Source organism: Somniosus microcephalus, chromosome 16 (assembly GCF_052327205.1).
Source record: "Somniosus microcephalus isolate GS21.2 chromosome 16, FLI_Smic_1.0, whole genome shotgun sequence".
Classification (NCBI taxonomy): domain Eukaryota; kingdom Metazoa; phylum Chordata; class Chondrichthyes; order Squaliformes; family Somniosidae; genus Somniosus; species Somniosus microcephalus.
This window is the reverse complement of record NC_141002.1, coordinates 40,758,886-40,769,665: the sequence shown is the minus strand read 5'-3', so window position 1 is coordinate 40,769,665 and position 10,780 is coordinate 40,758,886. Positions and strand designations below refer to the sequence as shown.

The 10,780-nt window shown below is 46.6% G+C and overlaps 1 pseudogene; it reads left to right on the top strand.

Moving 5' to 3' along the window:
- The first annotated feature begins 7,097 nt into the window (after positions 1-7,097).
- Positions 7,098-8,708, top strand: LOC147106097 (large ribosomal subunit protein eL33 pseudogene; annotated as a pseudogene).
- Positions 8,709-10,780: the final 2,072 nt, after the last annotated feature.

The following is a 10,780-nucleotide window of genomic DNA, read 5'->3' as shown; positions in this document are numbered from 1 at the left end:
GATTTAGCGCTCCAATCACCTCCAGGGGCGATAAAAGCCAAGTTTGCCGTTTGAGGCGATAATTAGCGCCAGGCGCTAAACTTTGTGCACGGCCGATAATGGCGCCCCAAACGGGCGATACTGAATTTCTCCCCCTATATTTCTAGAATTGTCTCAAAGAGTGAATCTGCATAGACTCGCGAACCCACAAATTCTGTGCACTCTTTTGTAAGGAGTTGCAGAATTCTGGGGGGTATTCCGGACCCTCATAATATCCGGAAGGTTACAGTCTAGTTCAACTTATTAAAAGTACTATCCGGAGGACGGTGTTATCTTTAGTCATTCCTTTCCTTTAGGGAGAGATAGCCTGAACCTTTAGACCCATTTAAACGTCTTATGGAATTCGGCTATCTCTAACTTAAGTTGAAGGTGAACGTCTGGGGAATACGCCTGATCTGGAATAGCACAAAAGAACGAGGACTTGTAATTATCCCTTCAGTTGGTGCCCAACGAGTGTGTTAACGAGTTGATACAGAACCTATACTTATATTAATATCTATATCCATGTTGTAGATTGTTAAGTATAGAAGGAGTGTTTACTAACAGTGGTTCTAAGACCCAGATTTAAGTCTCGAGAGATGACAAAGACCCTGATCAGGCTTTGTAGAACTTAAATCCGAACTTCCTCAAAATACTATTTGAGGTTAAGAAGCTTCTTATAAAGTTCATTTTAAATCCTAACCGAGGATAGGTCCTGACGAAATATTAAATCCTAACTGAGGTTAGGTAGAGCCGAAATATTAAACCCTAACCGAGGTTAGGTAGAGCCGAAATATTAAACCCTAACCGAGGTTAGGTAGAGCCGAAATATTAAACCCTAACCGAGGTTAGGTAGAGCCGAAATATTAAACCCTAACCGAGGTTAGGTCCTGAAGAAATATTAAACCCTAACCGAGGTTAGGTCTTGAAGAAATATTAAACCCTAACCGAGGTTAGGTCCTGAAGAAATATTAAACCCTAACCGAGGTTAGGTCTTGAAGAAATATTAAACCCTAACCGAGGTTAGGTCTTGAAGAAATGACAAATCCTGTCGGAATTGGCCAAGTTTTTTTATTAGAAAATTCAAACGATTGCTTTATTAGGGGAAATAATCCTATCCCTGTACCTCCACAAAACCAAGTGATAATTTTTGAAATAGAAGGTTTTGATACCGACGGAGCCGTTAGAACTCATGGCATGATTAATGTTGATCCCCAGAACCAGGGGATACAGAATATCCGGTGGGATAATCAAATGAATACTCCAAATCCAATAAATTCCTTAATGATAAGGTGCACACCTGCACAATTGGGAGGCCTAATGAACGGCGCCCAACAAGGTGGTGGCAACCTTGGCCGAATAGCAGGACCCGGAGCAGCCTATTTTCCTGGGGGCCATGGATTCTGTTTAAGGTGGAAAACGTGATGAAATAAATGACAACAATCTTCGAGAAAACTATAGACAGCTTAGAATCCATTATAATCAATGCCGACAGGCACTAGCTCACTCTTATCTAAATGCTGGAGGTGTAATGATTCATGGTCCAGTAAACCAACCCCAGCAACCACAAATTGCGCCCCTAGGTCAAGTAAACCTGAGCTCTATCTACACAATGTGTGGTAAACCAGGAAACACCAGCCAGGAAAAAACTTGCTGGATTCTAACTAACCTTGATAAATTGGAAACCTGTTGCCAAGATTGGAATGCTCAACACCTGAGGCAACTACTGCAAATGATGCTAAGTTCAGACTTAATTCCCCCATTAAACCAGTGCAAAAACTGGGTTCAAATATACGCTTATGTTCTCACGGCAACTCAGGGAGGGCATGTAATGGGTTCCATCAATGAAATACTCACAAATACAGCCACAACTAAAGGGCTGGTACATAGAAATATAGAAACATAGAAGATAGGAGCAGGAGTAGGCCATTCGGCCCCTCGAGCCTGCTCCGCCATTCAATGAGATCGTGGCTGATCATCCAAATTCAGTACCCTGTCCCTGCCTTCTCCCCATATCCCTTGATCCCTTTAGCCTTAAGAAATATATCTAACTCCTTCTTGCATATATTTAATGAATTGGCCTCAACTGCCTTCTGTGGTAGAGAATTCCACAGGTTTACCACTCTCTGGGTGAAGAAATTCCTCCTCCTCTCAGTCCTAAATGGCTTACCCCTTATCCTTAGACTGTGGCCCCTGGTTCTGGGCTCCCCAACATTGGGAACATCCTTCCTGCATCGAGTCTGTCTAGTCCTGTTAGAATTTTATAAGTTTCAATGAGATCCCCTCTCATTCTTCTAAACTCCAGCGAGTATAAGCCCAATCGACCCAATCTCTCCTCATACGTCATTCCTGCCATCCCAGGTATCAGTCTGGTGAATCTTTGCTGCACTCCCTCCATGGCAAGAACATCCTTCCTCAGATAAGGCGACCAAAACTGCACACAATACTCAAGGTGTGGTCTCACCAAGGCCCTGTGCAACTGCAGCAAGACATCCTTGTTCTTGTACTCAAACCCTCTCGCTATGAAGGCCAACATACCATTTGCCTTCTTAACCGCCTGCTGCACCTGCATGCTTACCTTCAGCGACTGGTGCACAAGGACACCCAGGTCTCGTTGCACTTTCCCTTCTCCCAATCTATTGCCGTTCAGATAATAATCTGCCTTCCTGTTTTTGCCACCAAAGTGGATAACCTCGCATTTATCCACATTATACTGCATCTGCCACACTTCTGCCCAATCACCCAACCTGTCCAAATCATACTGGAGTTTCTCGGCATCCTCCTCATAGCACACACACCCACCCAGCTTTGTGTCGTCTGCAAACTTGGAGATATTACATCTAGTTCCCTCGTCTAGATCATTTATATATATTGTGAATAGCTGGGGTCCTAGCACCGATCCCTGTGGTACCCCACTAGTCACTGCCTGCCACTCGGAAAAAGAGCCGTTTATTCCAACTCTTTGCTTCCTGTCTGCCAACCAGTTCTTTATCCAAGTCAGTGCCTTGCCCCCAATCCCATGTGCCTTAACTTTACACGCTAATCTCTTATGCGGGAGCTTATCGAAAGCCTTCTGAAATACACCACATCCACTGGTTCTCCCTTATCTATTCTACCAGTTACATCCTCAAAAAATTCCAGTAGATTAGTCAAGCACGATTTACCTTTTGTAAATCCATGTTGACTTTGTCCAATCCTGTCACTGTTTTCCAAGTGCTCTGCTATTACATCTTTTATAATGGGCTCTAGCATTTTCCCCACTACCGATGTCAGGCTTACCGGTCTATAATTCCCCGTTTTCTCTCTACCACCTTTATTGAATAGTGGGGTAACATTAGCTACCCTCCAATCCATGGGAACTGTTCCAGAGTCTATAGAATTTTGGAAGCTGCCTACAGATTAGGCAAAGTACTTACACAGGATAACTGGGACATTGTTCATGGTTGCCTGGCCAATCAATATCAAAATACAGCCCTCAAACTTGCCTGTGAGGGTGCTCTAAATGATTATCGAGATAACCAACAAAGATGGGATAATGTCAATCGCATTATCCAATTAAATCATGACCTCTTAGGTCTACCCCAAACTAAACCTATAATGAGTTCAGAAACTAAGGATAAAAAAATGGAGAAGGTACCTTTGGTACTCAGAAAGAAGGACTGTATAGACCCAAGTCTCAAGTCCACCCTACCCAGACACAAACTCATGGCTCGGGGCCCCCAAGAGGGTATTCCAAAAGGTTTACACCCCCAACCCTCCCACAAAATGAGACAGATTTCTCCCCAGAAAGATGGGATAGATGAGGGGCTAGACCTCAAAAGGAAAGCGAAGGACAGTGGACTCCCTATGGGGACAGCTTTTACACTGGCCAAAGTTATCAAAGAGCCATGGGAGAGTACCGAGAAAAACGAAATTGGGATCAAAAAGATTCCCGGCAGAACCAGCATCCACCTCAACAGGAGGAACGTCAAGAAAGTAAACAGTCCGATAAACCCCATCAGGGATCTGGAAAACATGAAATCCCCAAGAGGGAGGGACAAAAATCAGTTAAAATAATTAAAGACAAAGCGGTCAATGAACCTCAGCATCTTGAAGATGATCAATCCCAGCATTGACGGCCTGGCACCCAGCCAGGACCTTTTGAATTCCCCTATACCTTGGCAACCTTGCCCACAAACGAACACAGCTTGATTAAACTTGTCCAGAAGGGGGAGGCAAAGACCTCCTTGAGAAACTAATTAATAAATACTATTTTTAACTACAAAGCCATCCAAAATTAATGTGGAAAGATAGAATATCTCTCCATCATGGAGGATGATAATACGGAAGAGAGAATCAGACAAATACTCATGAGACCGCTTACAGAATACCATCAAGTTAGTTACTGTGATGGAACATCAATGATGATTAAAAAAGAGACACCCCAACAATCCTCAGTTAGGATGGGGATAGTAGTAGGGACATTGAGATTCCTATTCTTTATATCCAAAAGAATTACTGTTTAAACCCTTTGGCCATAAGACAGCACGATATGCTGAAGCCGCAGCATTACAGTATGTTTTAAAGGAAGCAGACTTTATTAAACCCACACTGTGGGAAGAAATTCTCCATTCGAGAATGGAGAAAAAGAAGAAGTGTCAGGTGATTCATATAAACGGGCATACCACTGGGACAGTACACTCAACAGGAAACAGCCTTACAGACAAACAAGTGAAACATTCGGTCTACTTGATACCCCCTCGAGAGGGGCCTGCCAATGTTAGTGTAATCACTAGGGCAGAATGGGCAGCTAATCAGGATGAGGAACTGATTCAGCTATTAGACCCAATAACAGAGAATCCACCAGAATATCCACCAAGGTACTTTTACTCGGAAACCCCTACGGGTATTTTACTAGTTAAGTTACCCAAAGGAAACCGAGAAGTACCCCAAGCCACAAACAAGAACAGCTTGTGAAAAAAGCTCACAAGGGCATAAGTCAATAATATTGTAGTGCCAGAATAATATTCTGCAAATTGACACCCTTATATTGGTGGCCTGTAAAACATACGTGGCAAATTGTGAGCCATGCTATTCGACTAATAAGTCATCACTAAATTAAGCCACCACCATTGGCTCCTGTGAAAGCTGATGAGCAAATGGGAAAATTCATTATTGACTTTATTTGACCACTTCCCCCATTTTTGGGACATAGACATGTTCTCATTTGTGTAGATGGATGCACTTCCTTTTGCTGGCTGGTCCCACAAACTGTTTCGGAAAACGCACTTGCCAGGGCTATTTCTGATATAATTACTGTAGCTGGTGCACCCAAAATCTTGCACTCCGTTAAAGGCGGAGCCTTTGTCTCTAAGGTCTTCAAAGACCATTGCAAACAAAGGGGGATTGGGTTAGAGCACAGCACGCCACGTCATCAGCGGGGCTGGTGGAATGTAAAAAAATTCAGGAAGTAATAAAGTTATTGGTCAAACTGTTGAGAATCAGGGAAATAAGTGGACCACGAGCATTTCGGAAGTACAGCTATCACTCAATCATGTGCCCACATCTGCATCAGGGACAGGGTCCCCTAAGAAACTCCATATTATCTGATGCATGGGGCCAAGATGCATACACTGCTTACCCATAGTTCTTTTATTGCCTCTACACACTGAGTCCTTGACCCGACAGTGACAGTTAGATTTTTAAAAAGTAACAGAGGAGATTCATCGAATTGATCAGAGGATAAGGGAAGCAAATAGGCAGAAAAAATTGACAAAGTATGGCAACCCATAGTAAGAGAATGGGTACAGGAAAAGAAGTACGAGCAGAAACCTGGTTTAAAATCAAGGTGGAAAAATCCTGTTCAAATACAGTTTGTTATTAACGAAAGAACAGTTCAATAAAATATTAACCAGCCGAATGGCAAGCATATTTTTAAAAATGTCTCCATAGACAATATCAAAAGATGTCCTGAAGGATACCGAAAAGGAGGAACAATACAAGGTGCAGTCATACACTCGTCTTTAAAGACCCAGCTTGGAGTACGACACAGGAAATGGATGCGATCGAAATACTGACGACGGGAAGTCAGAAGGTGTCATCGACACTTCTACACGTTGCTTGGCAACGCAACAGGAAATGGATTCGCAAAAAGCAACAACCGAAAGATCAACGAGTTACTTCAGTGAAGGAGGAAGACACCGCGGATAAAGAAGGAATCAACTAAATGCCTGGCAAGGCATTTACCACAACATGCATCGGTACACACGCCGGATCAAAGGAACAGCGTGTAAAGCTTCAACTAGTTTCAACTGACGTTTTCTTGATTTATATGAATAACTCACCTCTACGGAACGTATATCGGCCGATTGGACATTTTAAGGACATTGTTGTTTCACTAATTGCATGACTATGTACTTATCATCCTTTTAAATTGTTTACAATTTAAAATAAGACAAAACATTGTCCTAGGATGACTTAAAAGGAATTTTCATGAAGCACATGATTCTACATCTTGTAAAATTAATATGCTATTGTTATCTCATGAGCAATATTGACCAAACTCTGCCCTGATGTTATTAGCTCATCTTTTGGTCAAGGTGGGGGAGTGAAGGAATAGCCATGATTCAGAGAAATACACGATACTATGAACAGATTTCTAATATTATTAATAAAAGACATACTGTGACGGTTCCACCGGGTGTCCCTTACACATATAATGTATATAATTCACTTTAACCTAACTGTACGTGTATCACTTATCTGTTTAGGCCATTGCCCCTTTAACTTACCTGTGGGGGCCGTTGCATGACGTGACGTACGCACGACGGCCGCCAGCACAGCCCGGCCTACCGCGACTTCGGCCGCATCGGCCGGCAGACATGAGCGATGCGATCCCCCGCGGCAAGCGCCGGCTCAGCTCGGCCTCCAGCTCCTGCTCCCGCGGTCGCGACTTCGGCCTCAACGGCCAGCCTCCGCACCGGGTGAACGCGCCGACGTATCGGCGCGGGTCACGTGACCGCCCCAAGCGCGGGCCAACGCGCTAACGTCAGGACGCAGTCACGTGACACCCAAAGAGCGGGAAAACGCGACTGAGCGTGATGACTCAGTCCTCGTGGAGTCCCCGTCGGGGCAAGACCTACATCGCGGTGTTCCTGCATCCAGCCAGCTTACCTGTTGTATTTCGTCTGTTCAAGTGATTAAACAACTTATTTATCGTTCATCTGAAGTCGAACTTAATTATTTAGTAGGCATTCACCCTCAGAGGTCAACACGAATACCTACAATTGGTGACCCAACGACATGAGTACGGGAGCTCATCAATTCCAACGCTACAATTGGTGACCCCATATCCGTGAACGTTTTTCACGGAAGAAACGCGCAACCTGAACCTTGTCTCCTCAGACGACGACCGACGAACAACCGACTCCGTGGACGGTTTTCACGGAGGAAGCACACAGCCTGAACCTGGCGACCCCGTCTTTGCGAACGTATTCACAAGGGAAGCGCAGCCTGGAGGTGATCTCGTTTTTCACGGACAAAACAAAAAAGCAGCTGGACCTCGATTTTTGTGAATGTTTTTCACAAAAGAAGCACGCCATGGAAGCACCAGCCGTTTCGCTGTCGCTGCTGCACTTCAGGGAGAAACAACCGCCCTCGTGCTTGGTAAAGGTAGAAGTCCAGTTTGCCAGGAGTAGCGACGGGGGGCAGACCACGCATTTGCTTCCCGTCCCCGTAGTCGACTTTTCTACCGCCACGCGGGTCGTCTGCCTCTACGTCCAACGCAACAGCAAGTATAAATCTCTCCAAGCGCAGGGTACAGCATGTTTGGGCCCACAAGATCAGAGCGCGCCCGGCGGGGATACCACAAGGACTCACCCTCGCGAACCACAAGGGCGCACTCCACGCGCAACGCGAGGACCCATCCCTCGCGGACCACGAGGACCCATCCCTCGCAAGCTACGAGGCTGCACCCCTCGTGCAACTCGAAGACTCGTTCCCCGCCGACGACGCACCAGCCCGTCGGCCTGCTGGTTGTGTTACCTATCATACTTGCCGCCGAGTAAGAGAAGCGTGCCGCCTTCTCGGCAGTAGTTTCACTAAGTCAACAGCAACAAGCAGCGTTGCCGCCCTTCCGGCAGTTTCTCCCCACCGAAAGCGACGATGACCCGGTCCGTCCCACCATTTCTCTGGTCCATCAGCACAAGGGTCCGGAGGCGATTCCTCTCCATAGAGCATGTGCTAGAAACAGGTTTTAAGCTACAGCAGGTCAAAAGCCTGCACTCTGATTTTAACGACCTGACAAGCGCCGAACGAATAGCCTTCCTACTGGAACATTGACAGAAAACCTTCCGAAAGCAGGTTACTATTCCTTCTACTGTTTCATTGCTGATATCAGGCCTTGTAATATCCATAGGTTCTGCAAAACTGCGTTTACTGGCTGTAAACGAGGCTTTCGAAACCAAAGAGAGCACACTGCTCTCCTGAAGATTGAGGGGGTTTATTGCTGCGAGGAAACGGAATTTTACCTGGGCACGAGAGGTGCCTACGTCTACAAAGCAAAGAACAGCACTGTCACTCCTGGTGGTAAACCACACAAGACTCGTGCTCATTGAAACAGTGGCATGGTCCGTGCCAAGTCCAGCAGTAACCTGCCTAGCAGGGCTATGGGGCACAGGATTCATGCGAAGCTGTACCCATCAAGGATTTGAAGCACAGCTGCACGTCGATTGACAATACATAGCAAATGTTTCCCAGTCTACCTGGTTAATTTCCAGTTCCTTTGGCACCGCAAGGCACAGAGTTGAATGTAATGTTGAGATGAGACATCACTGATGACTACTGTTCGCTCTACTATATGAAATGGCGTTTCCCGGAAGCCTCTCAGTGATTTCATGCAATGAAGGTGACCATTTTCTGCGGAAGACACACACGGAACATTAATTGCCCAAAAGAACAACTACGTGGCAGTCTCGCTCAGTGAATCCTTCAGGTTGGCTTGTTTGAGAAATATTGGAATTAATCCACAGCTCAGCCTCCCTACACCATCGCTACGGCCAACGAGACTCACAAGCCATCCTTTTTAGGATCTGCCTTTGACATGAGTGTGATTGATAGCCCAGTCCTCAACAGACAAGTAGAGCAAGAGTCAGAAATGGAGCTCAAGATGCACACCCCCTTGCTCAATCGCTTCCTCAATGTTGCTGCCTCACCAGCTATTAGTTTCAAACACTTTGGCAGGGGCAATCGAGGGGTAAAATTGTTGCGTCACCGTGTGGACAGTGGCTCTTCCAATTGCCTTCCTGATGAAGAACTCGATTTGGTCACTCCCGTCAGTGAAGAGGACTTAAAAAATGAGGCGCAACGCAGGGCCAGTTAACCTTTTAGCCCTACTATCATCCTAAAAGCTCCTCACAGCTTCGAAGCATCAGAAATTCAAAAACGAAAAAGGGACAATCCTTGCTATTTACAGTCGAACACCCAAGGAAACATGTAAACAACTACTAGAGTATTCTTAGACGAGTTACAACTCCCTGTATCTTCACTCTCTGTTGTGCACCGTCCAGTGCGTTCCAGTCTCCTGCAGATTTCGTCAGACTGGGGGCTTTGTGTTTTTCCTTTTTCACTAACGTCGACAAAGCCATAATCCGCACCTGCCCGGCTTGCAAGCTACCATGAGTTGGCCAGCATATTTTGATATCGCCCGCCTGACCATCAACCGCCATCGTCGTTACGGCACACCAGGTACGATCGTCCACCTCCATGACACGGCCCGCTGTTTCGCCGAGGCGCCCATTCGAACCACGGGCTGCAGAGGTCGCACGTCTCCACGGTCCTTCGCTTGACGGATGCGTTTTATTCGCCATGACGCGCGTAAGGATCCGCTTATGACCAGCATCTTCAGACCTCGCCCGCCATGTCGAGACAGCACGCCCACTTAGACCACCTGCTCGTCGGACCATCTCATCTTTGGACTTTCGTTAAAGCGAATTCTGGGGGGGCGCATGTGGCGGTTCCACCGGGTGTCCCTTACACATATAATATATATGATTCACTTTAACCTAACTGTACGTGTATTACTTACCTGTTTGGGCCGTTGCCCCTTTAACTTACCTGTGGGGGCCATTGCCCCTTTAAGACGCGCCCTAGCGCGCTGACGTCACGTCACGCATTATGTGACGTACGCGCGACAGCCGCCGGCACAGCCCGACCTACCGCGACTTCGGCCGCATCGGCCGGCAGACATGAGCGATGCAATCCCCCGCGGCAAGCGCCGGCTCAGCTCGGCCTCCAGCTCCTGCTCCCGTGGTCGCGACTTCGGCCTCAACGGCCAGCCTCCGCACTGGGTGAACGCGCCCACATATCGGCGCGGGTCACGTGACCGCCCCAAGCGCGGGCCAACGCGCTAACGTCAGGACGCGGTCACGTGACACCTGAAGAGCGGGAAAACGCGACTGAGCGTGATGACGTCATCATGCTCTCCCGAGGACTACGGACTCAGTCCTCGTGGAGTCCCCGTCGGGGCAAGACCTACATCGCGGTGTTCCTGCATCCAGCCAGCTTACCTGTTGTATTTCGTCTGTTCAAGTGATTAAACAACTTATTTATCGTTCATCTGAAGTCAAACTTAATTATTTAGTAGGCATTCACCCTCAGAGGTCAACACGAATACCTACAATACTGGGTTTAAAAGACACAAGTCTCAGCAGACAGGCTGTAAACAGAAATACAGGCTTCTGAGAAAAGATCAGTTGATAACAAAGCTGTAAACAAGCTTTGAAAT